This window comes from Mus caroli, unplaced genomic scaffold, assembly GCF_978045245.1.
Source record: "Mus caroli unplaced genomic scaffold, Mus_caroli_1 scaffold_9, whole genome shotgun sequence".
Lineage (NCBI taxonomy): Eukaryota > Metazoa > Chordata > Mammalia > Rodentia > Muridae > Mus > Mus caroli.
In genome coordinates, this window is record NW_028227264.1 from 58,833,949 (window position 1) to 58,854,926 (window position 20,978).

The 20,978-nt window shown below is 48.3% G+C and overlaps 1 protein-coding gene across 1 annotated transcript in view; it reads right to left on the bottom strand.

Annotated features, from left to right (window-relative positions):
- The window catches only part of Cdh23 (cadherin related 23), a 383,664-nt gene that overhangs the window by 361,629 nt on the left and 1,057 nt on the right, over nt 1-20,978 (bottom strand). The window lies entirely within an intron of this gene.

The following is a 20,978-nucleotide window of genomic DNA, read 5'->3' on the forward strand; positions in this document are numbered from 1 at the left end:
AGGGTTGCAGCCTTCGGAAGGTTGACAACCAAGATCAAAACTGTAGGAAAGCCTGGCTCACACTAATCAGGGAGGAGTCTAAGACATCGACTAAGGGGAATAGGGAGATCTTAGGACCCCTCTCATAGGAGCTACTTGGGCTGATCAAGTTCATAAAAAGCTCATGGGTGGTATCAGGTGCTGGGGAGCGCTGAAAGGGGCACGGTTTCAGTTGCACATGGTAGACAATTCCAGAAGGTAGATGTCTATGATGCTGTCCAATGGCATTCGGTGCCACAGAACCATGCCGTTAAAATGACCCAAATGGCGGAGTTTCTGTTATGCGTATGTTACGGCAATAAAAATGGAAAACAACACACCTCTAACATGAGCACTTCTCATGCTGCTACGCCAGGGGTCAGCGGGGTACAAAGACAGCATGCCCATTTCACAGGTGCTAAGACTGAGCTCTGCCAGGATGAGCTTGAGCCTGGGAATCAGCCGGGAGTTCTGTGCAACAGTTGGTTTTGTAAAACAACCTTTGAGTCACTCAGAGGCAAGGCATCTTAATTAGCTTAAATATCCAAAGGATGGGGTATATTACTCGTAGACAGTGAGCCTCCCGTCCTGAGAGGTATACAAGATGTGGCTGAAGGTCCATGAGGGGAGTCACACCAGCACCACGCAGCTCACCGTGTTCTGCCACCCGCCTCCTGTCTCTTTATATTTATGACTTTCTCCCTGCCACGCTGAAATCACTTTCTAACCTTTGTTAAGGACAAGGATATCTTTTTTTTTTTTAAATGCTCAATTTAAAAAAAAAATTTCACATGTGTATAAGCAATACACAAATCATAATTCCTAAAAATAACAAATTGCGGGCCAGCGTAATCATAAGTAAATTGATATTGATAAATAAGCTTTTCTCCTGAGCGGTAGGTGGTTTATTTTAATCTAATGAGTTTTGTATTTTCTCAGCTTTCAGATGCCATGATGAAGGGCTGTCTGCAGTAGAATTACGACGCTCTCCAAAATATTGTAATTTAATGCCTCATTTTGTCAAGACTTTCTGGAAAATGAGATTTGTTCCCAGTGAGGAATTTTACTTGGCTTTTCCCCATGTGCCCCCACCCACGTCCCCAGGCTTAAAGGTGCTCCTCAAACTGAGCTTGGGGATTGGGGAGAATGGAGGCAGGAAGAGACGACTGTGAAGAGGCAGTGGGGCAGGGGACCAGACAGGGACACGATAGACTGCTCTTGGCTGGACAAAACTACTATGCAGCTAAGTGGTGTCCCACTCTGTGCTCACTACTGTCCCCGTGAGGAGGGAGGCTAGGCAGGCCTACTTTGCTCACAAGGTGCTGAAAGGATTCCTGCTGGGCCAGCAGGAACAGATGAGGATCCTGAGGCTCCTACAGAGAGAGGAAAAGTTGAGCCCCAGGCAGGGAGAAGCAGAAACCATAGACAGGGACAGAGCTGTCTGGGAGAGCCTTGGCGATCATCTCTTTGAATGTCTCCCAGGATGTGGGTCAGCCCCACCCTGGCTAGCCTGGTGCTCTACCAAGAACTACAGAGAGCAAAAGGTCCTGAGATAAAGAGCCACACCCACAGGGTACACATCCTACTTGCTCAGGTGTGTGGGCCTGAATGGGCACCTGTATTGTTCTGTGCCTCAGTTTCCCTCGTCTCTGAAATAGATGAGGGTTGTTGGGGGGGGGGGCAAATGAGGCCTCACGTGAGCAAGCTCACATTGGACACTAGAAGTGGTTGGCCATGACCACCATTGTCCTAATTCTGTCATCATCACTGCTAACATCATTGGACATCATCACTCCTGTCATCTTTGTCATTGCCACTATCATCATCACCATTACTGTTGTCATGCACCATCATCACTGTGGCCATTATGATCGTCACCATCATCATCGTCATAATTGTGACCATAACTGCCATCATCATCACCACCACCATCATCATCACCATCATCACCATCATCATCATCATGACCACTGTCATCATCACTACCATCATCAGTTGCAGTTAAACACTGTCACCGTCACCATCATTGTCGTCATCGTCGTCATCACTTGAGTGTGTGCACACACATTCCCATGCACACACATGTTAGTGGAGAGAATTTGAGAAGCCAGGGCTGGTGTCTCTCTAGATACCTTTTGGGGACTTTCGAATTTTACATGTGCCCCATTCAGTGTTCAGAAATAAATTTAAGGGTTGAGGAGATTGCTCAGTCGGTAAGGTGCCTCCCACCCAGGGGTGAGGACCCAAGTTCAAACCCCAGCGTCTGCCATAGAAGCTTCCCACGTGGTGAATCCTGGAGCTCACTGGCCAGCTAGCAACCAAATCCACAGAGAGACCCTGTCCCCAAACAGAAGGTGAAGAGGGCTAGAGCAGCACTTGTGTAGCATGGGGTTTGACCCCAGTGCCCACAGGACAAGAAGGCACAGTCTTAGCACACCCATCACCAGACAGACAGACGCCAGATTACTGGAGCAGGATGGCTAACCGACTGTCGGAAGTTTCAGGTTCAGGCAGAGACATTGCCTCAGCAGAATAAGGAAAAGGGGACCACAAAGACCTGCTAGTACCTACAGGAGTGCTATGTGCATGCACACATGCGCGCACACACACATCACACCTGTGTACACTCACCTATACACACATGCACACATACACACACATATCACACACGCACACATATACACATACCACACACAAATGCACATACCTACACACACACTCACACATAAGCACAACACACACAAACACACATATGCACAGACACACACATACACACTACCACATGCACACACACACATCAAACATGTGTACACACAACTATACACACACATGCACACACATCACACGCATATCACACATGCACACATATACACACACCACACACAAATGCACATACCTACACACACACTCGCACATAAGCACAACACACCACACACAAACACACATATGCACACACACACACATACACACCACCACATGGGCATACACACAGAAAAGAGAGTAATTGAGGGAGCTACCCAACAGCACATAAAGAGGGGCATGCAGCACACACAGTAAGTAAATAAACTTGAACAATAAAATATGTAATTTGACAAACAAATAAATAAATTTTAAATAAATGAAAATAAATGAATAAATTTTAAAAATAGGTAATTTGGTGTCTCAACAGGGACACCCTCTGCCCCACATGACCTATGTCCTCTCCTAAGCCATCGATCCCATTCTGTCTTCTAGGCGCTTTTCCACAGTCACACCATTAACTCTTAGAGCAAGTCACTCAATCACTCAACAAACTCTCTGAGTCCCAATCAAAAGCAGATGGGTTGCGGCTCAGTCAACACTGGGAATACTGGTCCTGTGGCCAGGTGGGTGGGAGGGACTTCTTGTGGCCTGATGGGCAGGAGGGACTTCCTGTGGCCTGATGGGTGGGGCATGGGGAGGGACTGCCTGTGGCCTGGTGAGCAGAAGGGACTTCCACCCCGAGTGGCACTTGAGGTGTTTGAGATACAGCTGTTCACAGCTGTCCCTTCTGAGTCCGGGGTCCCTTCAAGGGCTGTTTGTGTATGACCTTAGCCCCAGGTGCCCGCTCAAGGACACACAACTCATGTGTTTAGAGGTGACATGCACTGCCACTCCCAGATGGGCCAGCTAGACCTCAGACACGCCTAAGCTGCGGGTCCTGCTCTAATGGGAAGAGCCCTGCCTTGCCAGGTCCCTGACTGGGCACTCCACACATTTATCATGGCCACCTCTTGGTCCACATTATATTCCACAAACACTGATACCCATATTAAATGCCTGGGAAGCTGTCCTAGAGCCATTCCCTGGGTGGCCCTGCTTGTGAAGGGTACAGCCATGAGTGACAGCAAGAGGTGCAGCAAGAAGCTGCCAGAGTTGCCTCTTCACGATCGAGGTCACCGCGTCATCCAGCATGCACACCCTGGAAGCAGAAGCAGCCCTGGGACCTCCTCAGAGAAGGAAGAGAATAGTGGGAGTGGGTGTGAGACAGGTGAGCGTGGCTGATGGGCAAGGAAGAAGGTCCAGGCACAGGAGCTCAGAGCCTCACAAGCTCCCCCCAGGGCCTCCAACGCCCAGAAAGACTCTTATTAATTCTATAACCAGAAAGGCCAAAGTAGTGATAATGGCGGTGGTGGTGGTGGAGATGGTGATGATGGTGGTGGTGATGATGATGATGATGATAGTGGAGATGGTGATGATGGTGGTAGTAGGGATGGTGGGGATAATAACATTGGTGGCAACTGTCCTTTCTTGAATACATACTCAGCATGGCAGCATTCTTGTACTGTTAGTTCTCAGGACCACCTGATAAGGATGATGTAATTCTGGCCACACCCACCTGCAGGTCAGGAGTCCAAGTCTTGGACTTGCACAGATGCAGGGAAAAGGAGGCCCCGGGGAAGCCTGCCCACGACTCTCTACTCCACTCAGAGCCTTAGAAAGAAGTTGTAGGAAGTTCCAGGCGCTCAAACACCCTCTGATGGCCTCTGCAGACACCAGGCATGCACACAGTGCACAGACATACATGCACACAAAAAATGAATGAGAGTTGATTTCCTGAATCCACAGGGTAGGAGAGAAGCTGCCCTCTGATCTCGTCAGCCACATAGAGGCATGCACAGACAGACATCCACGCACCCACACTCACATGCTTATACACACATGTGTTTACACTGAATAAATAAATAAAGTTAAATAAGAGGCCAAGGAGGCAGATTTGTTGTCGACTGACTTGAAAAGTAGCAAATGATAAAGCCCTCATAAACTTCAATTTACTTAAACTGACACACAGAACACTAGCACAGCCCCATGACTCTAAGAATCAGAAATGACAACCTTCCCACCAAGAAGCCCGAGCCCACACAGCTGAACCACTCAATAGGCAAGGAGAACACAGAGCACAGACTTTCCCAGAGTCTCCAGGAAAACAGGAAAAAACAGGAATGGTCTCTGGTGGATCAAAAGCCAGCAGAATTTAACTATGATCTGATAAGGAAAGTCAGGTCACAAGAAAGGGAAGTCCAGGAGCCACATGTGAAAATAAAATCACACCCCCCACACAGCCAACCGCAGTCATGCAGAACAAAACTTCTGGAGCTGGTGGGTGGTAGGGAGAAGCTGCAAAAGTGTGTATGTATGTGCATGCACACATGTGTGCATATGTGTATGTGTGTGAGTGTATGTGTATACGTGTATGCATGCATGTGTGCAGATGGGTGTATACAAGTGTGTGCGCATGTGCATATGTGTGCATGTGCGTTTGTGTGCATGTATGCATGTGTGTCTGTATGTTGGGTATCTCTGTAGATGTGCATGTGTGTATGTGTCTCTGCATGTATTCCAGGAATGAAAGATATGTTAACGTCTGAAAAATCCAACATTATAATTCTCTACACTGCCAGCAGAAAGAAGAAATTTTATATTAGTGTATGAATACATACAATAGTTGATAGAATTCTATACAAGCCAGGTGTGGTGGTGCACATCTCTAATCCCAGAACTCAGGAGGCAGAGGCAGTTGAATTTCTGTGGGTTCAAGACCATCCTGGTTTATGTACTGAGTTCCAAACCAGCCAGAGTTACATAGTGAGACCCTGACTTAAAAACAAAACAAATGATCAGTTCTGAGCAAAAGAAACAGAAGATGCCGCCCATGGAAAGTATCTTTAACTAATGTTGTATTCAAGAGTGAAGGACTGAGCGCTTCTCCTGACTGTGGGAACAAAGTAAAGGTGCCTGCTACTAACACTTCCATTCTGCAGACCCGTTAAAGGCTCCCAGGAAGAGGCAGGAGAGATGGCTCAGTTTGTAGGAGCACTTGCTCTGACAAAGAACCTGAGTTCAGTTCTCAGTTCTCACATCAGGCACCTCACAGCCACCTGGAATTCCAACTCCAGAGAACCCAACAGCTTCCAAGGCCCCCACTTGCACATAGGCAAGCACACATACACATAAATACAAAACATCGTGGTTTCAAAGCTCTAGGTAATGCAACTGGACAACAAAGAGAAAATATTAAGGAAAAAAATTAAAATTCGAAGCAAAGAAGTAAAGCGACAACAGTGCAGATGGGACAGGAGCCGAGCTGTGTGACCTACGAGCTTATGAAAGTCTGGCAGAACGAATAAACACATTCGGTGAAGTTGCAGGATACAAAACAGCACATAAAAAAATTAGCTGTACTTCTGAGACAGACAACAAAAGAAATCCGAAAGAGAAGTAGAAAAGGCAATTCCATTCATGGTAGCACCAAAAAGAAGGGGACACTTAGAAGTCTAACTTGGACAAATATGGACACCAACAGCTGTAAAACACCTGTGGGAAGAGACTAACGGAAGAGGGTAAATTGGTATAAAGCTATCCACGCTCATCCCAAGAGCTCAGTGCTGTCAGGATATAGTCAGTATCCCCTAAAACAATCTGCCCATTGAGTGCAGTGCCATCAAAATCCCAGTGGGGAGTAGACATGGTAGGCCATACCTGTAATCCCCCATAGACAGGAGGCAGAGGCAGGAGGACCATATAAGGTCAGCCTTGGCTACATAGTGAGACAGTGTTGCAAAGGAACACCCCAGTGGTGTTATTCACAGAAGTTGAAAAATCCATCACAAGATTCTAGGCAGAATCTCAAAGAATCTCTTATGTAGAGCCAGGCGTGGTGCTGCACGCCTTTAATCCCAGCACTTGGGAGGCAGAGGCAGGCGAATTTCTGAGTTCGAGGCCAGCCTGGTTCTCAGAGTGAGTTCCAGAATAGCCAGAGCTATACAGAGAAACCCTGTCTCGAAAAACAGAAGAAGAAGAAGAAGAAGAAGAAGAAGAAGAAGAAGAAGAAGAAGAAGAAGAAGAAGAAGAAGAAGAAGAAGAAGAAGAAGAAGAATCCCCTATGTAGTTAAGACCATCCATCCCAACTTTAAAACTGAGTACAAAGCTACAGTAATCGAAGTGTGTGGTATGGACAGAAGGAAAGGCACACAGACCTATGGAATAGAATGCAGTCCAGAAACGAACCATCACACAGAGTAAGTTGGTTCTATGGAAGGTACCAAGACAGGAGAAAGGACAGATAGAACAGAGAAAACTGATCACATGCAGGAGAATCAAACTAACTCTTGTGCAAAACTGAACTCAAAATGGGACAGAGAGAGAAACAAACTTATGAGCTGTGTTGGGATATTCAAGAGGAACAGAATAAAGATAGACAGACAGGTATATGATTGATTGATTGATTGATTGATTGATTGATAGGCAGACTCACAGACTGTGACCCAACTAGTCCAACAATGGCTGTCTACCAACAGAAGGTCCAAGAACCCAGTAGTTGTTCAGTCCACGAGGCTGGATGTCTCAGCTGGTCTTCAGTATTTGCCAAAGGATGCTCCAATGTCAGTGAAGAAATGGACTCAGCAGCAAAGGCAAAAGCAAGCAGGCTGAGAGCAAGTGCTTCCTCCACCCGTGTCCTTTGTATAGGCTGCCACCAGAAGGCGTGGCCCAGACTAAAGATGGATCTTCCTACCTCAAAAGATCTGGATGAAAAGTGTATCTTCCTACCTCAAAAGATCTAGACTAAAAGTGGGCCTTCCCCCTTCAAATGACTTAAGAAAAGAATTTCTCACAGGCATACCCTGCTGATTGGGTTTTAGTTAACTCCAGATGTCATCAAGTTGCCAGCTAAGAATAGCCATCACAAGAACCAAATCTCTAAACTTCCTGGAAGTACACATGGGAAATCCTCATGACATTGGACACAGTAGTGACTTCTTGATATGACACTAAACCCCAGACAATGATAGAGCAAAGAAGATATTTATTTTTATTTAATTTTTGAAACATAATTCCCCTGTGTAGGTAGCCCTGGCTGTCCTAGAAATTTGCTCTGTAGACCAGGATGCCCTCAAACTCAGAGATCTGCATGCTTCTGCCTCCTAAGCAGTGGGATTAAAGGTGTGTACCACCACTGCCCAGAAAGAAAGATATTTAGACTTTATTGGACTAAAAATCTCTGTGCATCAAAGGATCCTCACCACTGAGTGAAAGGGAACCCTCAAAATAGGGAAATGTTGTTAACTCATCTATCTAATAAGAGAGTAAGTGCTGGAATTCAAAAAGATTCTACAACTCAAAAGCAACAAACGACTCAATTCAAAACTGGACCGGAAGCACAAATATCCAGTTCCCACAAAGGGAGGCACAAACAGCTGACATTGAGGGGATACCAGTCAAAGCCATGGGGCAACATCAGCAGGATATGCCTACTATCAGAAAACACCAAGTGTTGGTAAGATCACTGAGTACGATTGCTTGGGGAGGGAGATATAAGAGGCTACAACGTCTGTGGAAAACGATGCTGGGACCTCAAAAGGCTCAACAGATTTCTACTCCTACTTGTATACCGAGAGCGTCAACCCAAATAATATGCACACACCAATGTTCACAGCAGCATTTGCAGAGGTCAGAGACCATCTGAACACCCAGCCGTGCCTGAACAGTAAACAGAACATGGTGTGTCCTCACCTTCTTACTTGACCATAAGAAGGAATTGTGTTCAGAACTTAGAAAGCACGAGTCAATGAAAAAAACCAAACACACAAGACACCGTGAGTCATGGCAACAAGAAGTAGGGTGGATGCTACCAGGCATAGAAGAGGGAAGGAATGGGGACTTGGTTGGGAATAGGAACGGAGCTTCTGTCTAGCACGGTGAGACAGTTGTGGAGATAGTGAGCCACACAGCTCCCCAGCCGCAAGGTTCTCACCACCGCTGACCTGTAAGCTTCAACACCATTTAAGTGGCAATATTTCCAAGCTTTTGGTTTTAATCATGTGTGTCTGTGTATGGGTGTGCACACATATATACAGTGCCCAAGGAGGCCGGCAGCCGATGTCAGATCCCCTGGAACTGGAGTTACAGGCAGTTGTGACCTCCTGACTATTCTGGGAACCAAATTCGGTCCTCTGCAAGAGCAGCCAGTGCTCTTAACCACTGAGCCATCTCTCTGAGAGCTAAGTGGCGAATTTTATATTATTATACGCATTTTACCATAACTTGGAAGAGGGGATTAGAAGAAAATGTTATAACTGGCATCAACAAAACTGCCACAGCAAGCCCACAGAAGCAAACAGCTCCGGCTTTGTCTTCGGTACCAGAAGCGAACTGAAAAAAGTCTCTCTACCACAGCCATCCTACCTTAGGCTGAAAGCCTTTGCCATCGCAATAAGACAAGAAAAGAAAAAAGTCTCCAAGAGCATGAAATAAAAATCTTATATCTGTAGAAAGCATGGTCATGTGTCCTAAATGGTTTTTAAAAGTCTGTAAATAAACTGTCAGAATTAGTAAAGAAACAAAGTTTTAGTAACAAACTTAGTAATAAAATTTTGAAAATATGGGCCAGTATTTTTTAATCAATCATACTTCTATGACAAATAGGTGGTTTGATATGAGAAATATCACTTATAATAGTATTTAAAAACATGGAACACATAGAAATAAGCCTTATAAAAGAAATAAGAGATGCTACAAACTCCTAAATTCATTCCTGAAAGAAATGTATTAGGACATGAATAAATGGCAAGGTGAGTCTTGTTAATGGATTGGAAAACTCAATATTGCAAAGACGTCGATTTTCCTCGATGCAATTGCAATCAGAATCTCAGCAGGGCTTTTGGGGAATGTTCAAAAGCTGCTTCTAATAGTTATATGGAAACGCACAGAGCCAAGATTAAAAAAAAAAAAAAACAGTTTTAAAGAGAAATAAAACTGAAGTACCAAGTGAATGACTAGAGAACTGTTAAAGCCAAGCCATGGGTTGGTATCGGCTCAAGGGCAGTGACATACTCAGAAAACTGAACATGCACGTGTCTGTGCCAAAAGATACATGCACACGAATGTTCACACGGTCTCTTTTTTGTGTAATAGCTCAGTTTCAAATCGTTGGACATCGACACTGGAATGGTCAAATTATATCCTGGTCATATTGCAGAGAAACTGAAGCGGGCTGAGACATGCAAGAGCAATCTCACCAGCAGGTGCAGTCATGCATTAGAGCCCCAGAGCCAGCACACTGCATGCTTATCTAAGTTTGAAGATAAGTTAGGCTGTAGCTATGTAGGAGAGCTTGCTTTCAGTGGGGCCCTCGGTCCAAATCCAGCACCATCAAAACGAAGTCAGAACGAATGTGGTGTTAGAAGTCAGCATAGGTGTGGCCTTGGAGGGATGGTGGGGAAATGACTTTTAGTGATGAGATTCTTTGGTCTGAGTGGTGCTGATGAGGAATTGGTTGCTTTGTGGAGCTCAGCCTGTACATGTATCACACTTTTCTCTATAGTACATATCAGTTAAGAAACTGGGAAAGTCCTGGTTCGCTTGACACCAACATCAATAATCACAGACACGCCCTGTCTTCCCGCTGGCCACTCACCAAATTAATTATCAAGATTTCCTCCATTTGGGTCTCCCTCTCCAGAACAATCCGTGGAGACTTTGTCTTGGGTAAAAAGGACCCAGGAGTCCCAGGTGGCATGCAAACTTGTGGCACCTCAGAGCCCAGTATCATGAGAATAAACTTAGCATATGCTCAACGATCTCTGTGTGGCAGGCACTCTTTCTAAGCATCTTTTATTTTTGCATAATTTTATCCTCCCAAGAATTCTCTGAATCGGGTGCTGGTGTTTCCATTTTTCAGACCAGAAAACAGAACAGAGCACTTGGCAAACTTGCCTGGTAGCTCACAGTGGATGAGTGAGGACTGAATTTAGGGAGGCTGGCTTCTGGAATGACACAGTCCCCTTGTTTAGAAGGGCACACAGATAAAACTGGGTACACGGGTGCCCGTTCATACTCACCCGAGCCAAGCAGCGGCTGTTGCTCTCAAGCTGACCATCAGAGCTGTCCCATCCCTTAAAGGCCTAGTTCTGAGATGAGAGGCCATAAGGTAGGCCCTAGTCAGTGGGGCTTTGTCCTAAACCTAGCGATGCAGGCTGAGATGCCATGGAGGTGTGGAAAGATGTCCCTTGCCAAATCTGGGGATGAGGGTGTCAGAGTTTCCCCAAGTTCAGACCCTGCTACTGACAGGACTGAGAACAGAAGCAAAAAGGGAGTCCAGAGCAACTGGTCCCAGCCCAGGCACTGGCTGGGAGCCCTCTGCTCCCCACCCAGGGCATTTCAGACAAAAAAAAAAAAAACAAAAACAAAAACAAAAAAAAACCTGGGCCAACGCACACACTTGTGCGCAAACACACATATACACAGGCAAGCACAGGGCCAACGCCAGAGAAGAGGGCTCTGAAAAAGCTAACTCGGAAGAAGGGCATTTGTCCTGCCTTCCCCAAGATCTCTGCCTTGCCTCTGACACCCCGGCCCTACACCGTGGCTCCCAGGGAAGCTGTGAAGCGCGCAGGTGCAACCAGGTCACCTAGATAACAACCTTCCCTCCGCTGTATTATTCATGGGCTCCCCTCTTCCGGCCAAGCTCCAGTTTCCGATAGCCCTCAGGCAATGTGGACCTGGCTTGGCAGGTCAGCCATGCTGGTCTAGCTTACGGTAGCATCCGGCCTTCACACCTCACACCATGCCCTTCCCTTCCCCTAACAGCTTCCTGGACACCAGGTGAGGTGGGAGCTCTGGGGCCAAGAGAGAAGGACAAAGTGGGCACTTTTAGCTGAGTCAGACACAGGACACTAAAAAAGAACTATGCTATACATACATGCAGAGAGAGATAGGCAGAGAGAGCTGTCCCCAAAACAGGATTCAAAATAAGTTCCAGGACACTAGTGTGTCTATTTCTGTTACTTTTGTTGATTTGTTTGTTTTTGAAACAGGATCTTTCCTGTAACCCTGGCTGGCCCTGAATTTACGATCCTATGCTGGGGTTATAGGTGTAAACCAGCATGCCTGGCCCATCCCTATTGTGTGTGCGTGTGTGTGTGTGTGTGTGTGTGTGTGTGTGTGTGTGTGTGTTTTCCTGCAAACATGTGGTGCTTAATAAATATTTGCTGCCATAGATGCCTTTGGGGGAAGATGGCTGTCAAAATGAGCGAGGGCATAAAGGGTCAGAGCCATCGGGAAGACACTGTTCTTTGGGTCGGGAGGTGACTGGCCTGAGACTGCTGGTTGCATATTGCTTACGTCACTGAATTGGTGGGGAATCAATAAAAATGATGGATTGACCTAGCAGGGGTTGCACAAGTCACCACTGGTTCTGTCACACACAGTTGTGTGTCTTGTGAGAGTCTTGGTCCCCAGATCAGGAGGGTTAGCCACTTGCAGATTTTAGGGTTTGGTTTCTTCCAGCTTAACAGATGAGTAGTGGAGGTCCTAAGATTTAAGTTGGGGGCGGGGAGGGTCAGCAGCAGGCCTGCCTCTAATATCTCAGCATGTCTGGGTGTGGGAGGGGCATGCCTTCCTCACCATCACTGGTTCCAAGTTACTCCGCACCTGCCCACACCATCATGCCACCCACCAGGCTTCTGTGACACACTAAGCAGCCTGAGGACATCGCGTGGACGAACCAACATAGCCATGAGTACTGAGGGAGCCGTGGGCCAGCCTGCCACACAGCAGAGGCCAGGGTGGATACTGAATCCCAGCAGCTCCTGCTCAAACCCTCAACATACAGATAGCTCTGAGGTGCCACGAGGAGGTGACCCTGTCTGTGACCTCTGAGATACTGAGATGCTGAGATGGCCACCTGGCTCATCCCTAAGGCTATCTGGGCCACTCCCCCCTCTTAGCTCTCTTAAATCCTCTGCAGATACTGGAGACGTTTAAATATCCCATCTCAGCTTGATGGCAGGAAAGTGGGTAGTCCAGACACCAGCTGCAGCCCTCTGTGGCCCCAGTATGGGTCTTCTCTCTGTTCTTATCTGCTTCCACCTACTTGGACAGGGACTTCACTCTTCTTTCAATAATGGTCATGAGTAAGGAGTTTCAGAGCCTTGGCTCAAGTCTGCCTCTGTACCTGCTAGCTGTGTGACTCTGGACAAAGTGCACAACCTCTCTGTGCATCCCCTCTCTCATCTGTGGAAAATAGATAGTTCTGTAGTTCTTATGCCCTAGGGTTGTTATAAGGTGCAATTGAGGCTAAGTTTTGGACCTGGCACACAGTTAGTGCCTAATAAATGTTTCTTCTCATTAGCACCAGCTCAGACACCCTAGAAGTCCATGTCACAGGTCACAAACTGGCCACTCATAGGCCTATGATATTTGTTCCCCTAGAGTAGGGACCACAGAAACTCACGGGGGCTAGAACTGCACGTGCCACCCAGCCTGGGCTCATTAAACATGTGCCAAATGAATAAATGACCTTGTGTTGTTTAAAATACTTTTAACTACTTGGTAGCACTCACAATCAGGAAGTTTTATTATTTTTTTAAAAGTTAGGTTTTGGTTTTGTTTTTTTATCCTCTGGAAGAATGTAAGGGTCCCAACAGCCTCAGAGATGCTCTGCCATCTGCTTAGCAACAGAGGCAGACGGCAGCAGGAACACTACTTTTCAGCAAGGTGAGCTCGTAGAGATGCCCTACACCTGTCTAGCATCCTAGATCCTGTGTGCCCCCGAGGGCTGCCCCCTTAGGCCAGTGCTGAACATAATAGAAGTCACAGGCAGGGAGAGCTGCCATTTACCTGGCCTTGTGCACCTGCATGCAATGGCTTCTCTAGAACCCCGAGACCTACTCCACCCCAAGTCCAGGAGAAAAAGAGGGAAAGGGCCCTATGTTCTGCTAAGTGCCCCCCCAAGACACCTCAGCACTTAAACCATGACATAACAGACCTCTGCCTGAGAGAACAGGCTCCCCCCAGCCCCCAATGCTCTATGCTTCCCCCAACTGCTCAGCTTCCAAGCCACCCAATACCCTCTCTACTGCTGTGACGAACGCCATGATCAAAAGCAACTTGGGAAGGAGAGGTCTTTTCCATCTTACAGCTTGTAGTACATCCTGAAGGCAGGAACTAAAAACCAGAGGCCACAGAGGAGTGCTGCTTTCTTGACTTGCTTAAGAGTTACTGGGGACAGGATGCCACTAGAAAGCCAGCATTCAAGTTCCCATACTGAGATGTGCTGTCAACGCCATTCACAGTCGTCCCATGACAAGAGATTATCACAAGGTTGACACGGTGATTATATGTTGAACCGGTAACATACAGGGTTGCGTAGTCATAAAATTCACTAGCAAAACTGCCAGGGTTTTTTTTCTTTCTTTCTTTCTTTCTTTCTTTCTTTCTTTCTTTCTTTCTTTCTTTCTTTCTTTCTTTCTTTCTTTCTTTCTTTCTTTCCTTCCTTCCTTCCTTCCTTCCTTCCTTCCTTCCTTCCTTCCTTCCTTCTTTCTTTCTTTCTTTCTTTCTTTCTTTCTTTCTTTCTTTCCCCCCTTTTTTTGGAAGCTGAAGATGTTCTTGAACTTGGGATCTTCCTGCCTCCCTCTCCCCAATGCTGAGACTGCAGGTATGAGCCACCATGCCTGGATGATATGGCTCTGAGGGTAGAACACCACACCCTATCCACTGAGACACATCCCTACCCCCTTCTTTTTCATTTTGTCATCAGAGTGGTTAGTGGACAGTGCTACCTGAGTGTGTCCTGGGCTATTTTTCTGTCAGGCAAAGGATTCTGTGGGTGTTCAGTTAGAGGCCTCTTAAGTGATATCGAGCTGGTATGTGCTTGGAATGAGGTAGAGCTGCGTGGATACCTCCCAACCATGGGAATGGAGGCCTACAGAACTCCAAAGGACAGCTTGGAAGCTCCCCCCTGGCCTTCTAGGTACAGCTTCCCCACCCCTCAACTGCACCTATCACTAAGACACAGCCCAGAGCCCACAGCAGGGCAAAGGGGTCTCAGAGTCTTGCACTACTGACTCCCTGAAAATGGTCTCAGAATTCTCCTGGCCACCGTAAAGAGGGGAGGTACCAACTTCCCAGAGTCGGGTCACCCTGGGGGTGCCAGATGAAGACCTAGGCAAGCCTGGTGCTGGATGGATACCACCTCTCTTTCTGCAGGCAAAGAACAAAAAACGTAGATAATCTAAAAGACACCATTAGACTTGGGCTGTTCTCAGAGAAGGACAGGGCCTTCTAACAGGCAAAGTCCACATCCCTGGCCATACAGGTAGAGCCAGGCAGGGTCCCCACTGTCTCCTTTGTTTTCTCTCTCTGCTCCCCTCCCCTGCCTTCTTCTACCCTCTTCTCTCTCTATCTTTCATTAGCTCCCAAATCACAGTGTTCTTTGAGAAACAGACAATCAAGGTGGTGCGTGCGTAGGTCCTTGTCACAAATGGCATCTCAGTTCCTCTCCAAATGGAAGATGGCCTTTAAGCAGGGAGGAAGTCGAGTTAATAGCCAGCCCCAGCAGCCAGGGAGCAGGAGGAGTAGCAGCAAGAACGGGAGTACTGAGATAGCCCCAGGCTCCCAAAATGCTGTGTGAGAAGCTCTGGGGGGCTGTGATGAATGACCCACTTGTGTGAGAGAAGCAGGCTTGGCCATCAGCTGGTCACTGGCTAAGGCCAGCTTCATGTAAATGCCTTGTTTAACCTGACTGCTTGACCTCAGGCCTCAGTCTCCCATCTCTAAAATGGCAGGACAGGCAGGTGCCCAGGATGCCTCTGCTCTTCAGTCCAGGTCACAAAAAATGGTTGGGAGGTCGCAGGCATTGTGGGGAGCTGAGAGCTGCAGACTCAGTCCCATTTAATAGGGAGCTGCAGACCCAGGGTGAAGTTGCAGGGTTTGGGACTTTCAGAAGGGGACAGAGCAGGCTGGGAGGGGCGGGAGGGACCCTGTATGCATTAGACGTCCATCCGGGTAGTTCATAGACCACCCATGAAAGACGCCAGCGTTCTTTCAGATAGGCTTAACTCCAAGCAGAGATTCTGCCCTGAAAGAACTGTTCAGTGAAGCAGGGCAGGGCAGGACCACTGTAACTCCAGCAGTAAAAAAGGTGGGAGATGGAGAGCTGGGCGTGGTGGTGCACGCCTTTAATTCCAGCACTCGGGAGGCAGAGGCAGGCGGATTTCTGAGTTTGAGACCAGCCTGGTCTACAAAGTGAGTTCCAGGACAGCCAGGGCTATACAGAGAAACCCTGTCTTGAAAACAAACAAACAAACAAAAATCAAAAACAAAACAAAACAAACAAATAAAGGTGGTGATGGGAGGATTAGATGCTCAAGGCCAGCCTGGGCTACATAGTTTCAGAGCAGCCTGTCTGGGGACTGCAGTCAGAGACAACTCTCAACTTCTACCCATTCTCTTTAGCTATACACACAGACACAATGTTACCAGTCCTAATCAGATGGCCAAAGGTCTAGATGTTCTTGTGAAACTGCAGGATCTAACTTTAGGAGTGTAAATCCACAGGGCTGTGGTGGTGCACGCCTTTAATCCCAGCACTCGGGAGGCAGAGGCAGGTGGATTTCTGAGTTCGAGGCCAGCCTGGACTACAGAGTGAGTTCCAGGACAGCCAGGGCTACACAGAGAAACCCTGTCTTGAAAAACCAAAAAAAAAAAAAAAAAAAGAGTGTAAGTCCAAGTGAAAAACCTATGATCTCTCTCTCTCTCTCTCTCTCTCTCTCTCTCTCTCTCTCTCTCTCTCTCTCTCTCACACACACACACACACACACACACACACACACACACACAGGCACAACTCAATTCATGAACCCCTCAGGTCATCAAGGTGTAGAAGTCAAAGGGTCAGCTCACCTCTGACCCAAGGTCAAGTCTTAAAAAGGCCAAGGCTTAAAGAACCTGATTTTCCCATGTACATCAGAGGCCAGGCTTCTCATAGTTTGCACCTTGTTGATTCTCACAGCAAGTCTACAGGAAGCTGGAGATTATTCCCATTCTACAGATGAGAAAACCAAGGCCTGTGCAAGTTGAACGCCATCCCAGGCCCTTCAGAACCCAGGGGCACAATGCTGTTTCTTCTTAGTCCCTAAAACTCATGCAGGCTGTACGTTATTATCATCATCGCCATCCCAGCCCACACTTGAGCAGGGTTCAAAATACACACTAATATGAATGCCAGTCTCGAGCTGAGCAGTACCACCCAAGGCCACATGCCTCTTACCAAGTGAGCAAGAGTAAGCCCAAGAGCAAAGGGAGAAAATGACAAGGAGCCACAGTGCCCACTCCACTCACTCCACACAGCTGAGCCAGATCAGATTCCATAGTGAAAGCCTAGAAGCCGGCTCCCAGTGGCTACTTCTTAAATATGCCAGTCTCTCACTGACACCCGGGGTGGGGGTGGGGGTGGGTGGGGAGAGTTGGGGGTGGGTATTGGGGCAGAAGTGTATGCATTTTCCTTCCTGTGCAACTCCATAAAGCTGCTGCCATAGCAAATCCAAATGAAGATGGTCCATAAACATTCTCACGTTTTCTCACACACACACAAAATTCATCACTGCTGCAGACTTTCTGACCAAGTTCTAGAAATTTCCAGTTCCTAAGGTTCCCCTGGGGTCATGGTAAGCCGTTATTCTGACTTCATTATATAGTTGCCTCTTGCCTGGCAGCTCTTTTCTCCTTTTCTTTTGAGACAAAGTATCCTGTAGCCCAGCTGACCTCAAACTCATACATAGTGGCGGATGATAACCTTGAACTCCTGATTGTCCTGTTTTTACCTCCTGAGGGCTGGGCTTACAGGTGTGCACCACACATCCAACTGCTAGGGATCAAACCGCTGGGGATTAAACCAAGAGTCTCCTGCTCACTGAGCAAGCACTCTACCAACTGGGCTACATCTTCAGCTAGCTGCTCTTTTTTGATATCCCTGTGCTCTTCAGACCCCACCTCTCCCTATTGTCTCATATTTGTCTTTGCTTTATTTGTTCTTTTAGTGTATTTTTAAATGTTTTTACATTTATTTAGTGTGCGTGTGTGTTCACACTTGGACACTCAGGCAGCAACTTTCATGAGTGTGTGTGGGGGGGGCGTCTCTCCTTCTTCCTTGTGGGTTCCAGCACACTTGGCAGCAATCACCTTTATTCTCTGAGCCATCCCGCCAGCCCCCTGGCTTTGTTTGTTTGAAAAGGGAACTTTCTTTGGATGCAGCCCACTCTGGCCTCAAACTTGTAATCTTCCTGCCTCAGCCTCCCAAGAACTGGGCTTGCAGCCATTTGTAACAGCAAGCCCTGTCCCCCATGCTACTCTACATCCTAGACCTTTAAAGTGTGCAAGCTGGTCAGCAGATGTGGAGCACTAGCCACCCATCCCCAAAAGAGCTACTACCATGAACAGCCAAACCCAGCTGAGGGCCCAGCAAACACTAAAGGTGAGAGACCACTGAAGGACATCAGTGAAGCCAGCACACAGTGGATGCAAACCATACCGCTGGCCGTTCAGCACCTGAGCAGTAACCATGGAAGGCACTGGGGCGGGGAGGATAGAGGGGCATATGGGGGGGGGGGAGGCACAGAGGAAAGACAAGGCATGGGCTGTCAGAGAGCAAGATGTCAGAGTCATGCAGACCAGTGGGAAAGATGGCAAGAGAAGAGGGAGGGATGAAGAGACAGAAAAGAGAGAAGTGGGGGATGGAGGACAGAGAGAGGGAGAGGGAAGGAGGAGGAGGCCTGGAGAGGCAGCCTACCCCCCCCACTCATAGCTCCACACCAAGCCAGGAAGGCTTCCAGAGTAGGAGGCACCTGCCGCATCAGAATCACCCACCTGACCTGTGGAAGCATGGCCTCATCCACCGGGGGCCAAATACTCCCATCCTGAATTGTCCCATCCCCTGGGGTCCACCATGACCTTGCTCAGCTACTAAAGGACAAATAGGACCTAGCACCAAGAGAAACCAGATTGCAAGGGTTTAAAAAAAAAAAAAGTGCTTCAAGCCCCTATAACTGAATAAGAAATAAACCAGTTCAAAGGCAGCTGAGTTCATTTATAAAACTGCCTTTATATGGGAGAACCTGGGGTCTCTTCAACCCAACAGCCCAAGAATATCGTGAGGCCATTACGCTAGACTGGCTGGAATCAGCTGGATTTGAGATGGAATGGGAACCACCAACACCAGCATCAGTACCAGCATCAGCATCAGCACCAGCATCACCGGGAATCATCCTGTCCTATAAGGCCTATGACTCTGCCAGTTGGTGACCACTGAACCACCCTACCAAATGGCAAAGCTGCACTCATCCTGGCAAAGACCTGTGACACCATTGCCCCGGCCAGGCCTTTGCCCTCAGCTTCAGCTAGCTTTGGGGGCACAGGCTCGAAAGCACATGCTTCCATGCTCAACCCCAGCCTCCCAGCTTGGTGCTAGAGACCTCTCCTAGGGCGGTAGAAGTGGGAGGTCAAAGGCTGCTGGAGGCAGAGCCTCGTCTGCATCCTTTCCTCCTGATGCATCCCACAGTGGGCTCTTAAGCAGCCCCTTCTCTGTGGCCACTCACTGAGAAGCATCTCCAGTGGGCCAGCTGAGATTGGAGACGGTCGCCCAGGTTCTTCTGCCTTAAGGACAGCTCCCACCCATCCTAGAATCTTGGAGGTGGAGCCTCTGCATCCAGTTTCCAGAAAACTGCCCACCTCCTCCTGACCGCAGCTAACATAGAGCAATATATTACGCTTCACAGAAAGACAGACTGCCCTCTATATCTGTTCAAAGCCGGCCAAATGCAGACACTCTTGTGACATCCAAAGGTACAGCCCCAGGGGCTGCCCAACCCTACCATTGGTATCCAGGGCAGAGCTTCATCCACATTTTATTCCAATGTCCTGGAAGGTTCTGTGTACCACAGCACAAACTTAGCAGCTGCTAAGCGCTGGAGAATCTTAAAGGCTACAAGGCCTTGATCTGTTGGAGGTTGGGCTGGGGGTGCAGAGGATCTGCATTTCGAACAGGGCCCCCCCCCCTCAGTACAGGTTCTACACCACAGGCCACCCTTGGGTTGCAAGATTCCCCTAGGCCTTCACCTCCTAGGTGAGGTGTGTTTTGAATCTACATACACTTTGGCAAAGTAGCCTTTGTAATAGTGAATTGGAAGAAATGAAGTGCATCCGATGGCATGACAGGCAAGGTGGCTTGTGGGGAAGGGGTGCTAACAGAGAGAGAACCCCAACTGTCTGTGGCCATAACCTCCCTGCAGGCCATCTATTGAGCAGCTGTGACAGGCCCAATTGACAGAGCTGGGGAAGGGAGAGACAGACGTGACTGTGGGGGTGCAGCCAGGGCCAGGGTACCACCCTCAAATGCTTGCCTCCAGCACCTGGGTAAAAGCTCTGTTCACACCAGTGGCTTAGTAGTGCCTTTGCAGACACCGCGTGCTCTACCTCTCTGTGTGACAGGCAGGCCTCTTCTATTCCCACGGCCAAGGTGTCCCTTGCCCACCCCTCCTTGGCAGTGACATCTGGTCCTACCACCCCCATAGGTGCTGGCCGCATTGCGCCTACCCCTGCACCAGGAGCCAAGCGTTCGTTTCTCCCAGCAGCTTCTGCCACCGTGGGCTGACTCATCACCACCTCGCACCTGGCCCCAACCGTGTGCCACAAGCCCACCCCCACTCCCAGCGTGATTCTTCTCCGGGCAAGAATCTGGCTCGTGCAGGCCCCGCAAATAATCCTCCTGTCCCTTCAGGTTATTTCAAAAAACCCAGATTGGGGCAGCAGGCGTTTGCTAAGGGGCTGAATGGCGGGGAGCGGATAAGGGCCAAGGTCTGTTCTGGATGAGAGGACCAAGTGTGCAGAATGGGCGTGTCCACTTTCTGGGGCGCGTGGGCGTGTTACTACTCCTGCAAGGCTAATTTTTAACCAAGGTGTGACCATACCAGGGCCGCAGAGGTGGGGGGCGGGAGGCGGCCCGGGGTCGCAGTGGCCAAGGGCACAGGATCTCCACTCGCCTCTCGCGGAGGCACTGGTTCTCTGTTCTCGCTCTGGGCAAGAAGGAATGAATGCCCGGAGGATGCCTCGCCACCACCCTAGAATGAGCGGGATCTGCATGAAACCCAGCCTGACCTGCGAGGACAACA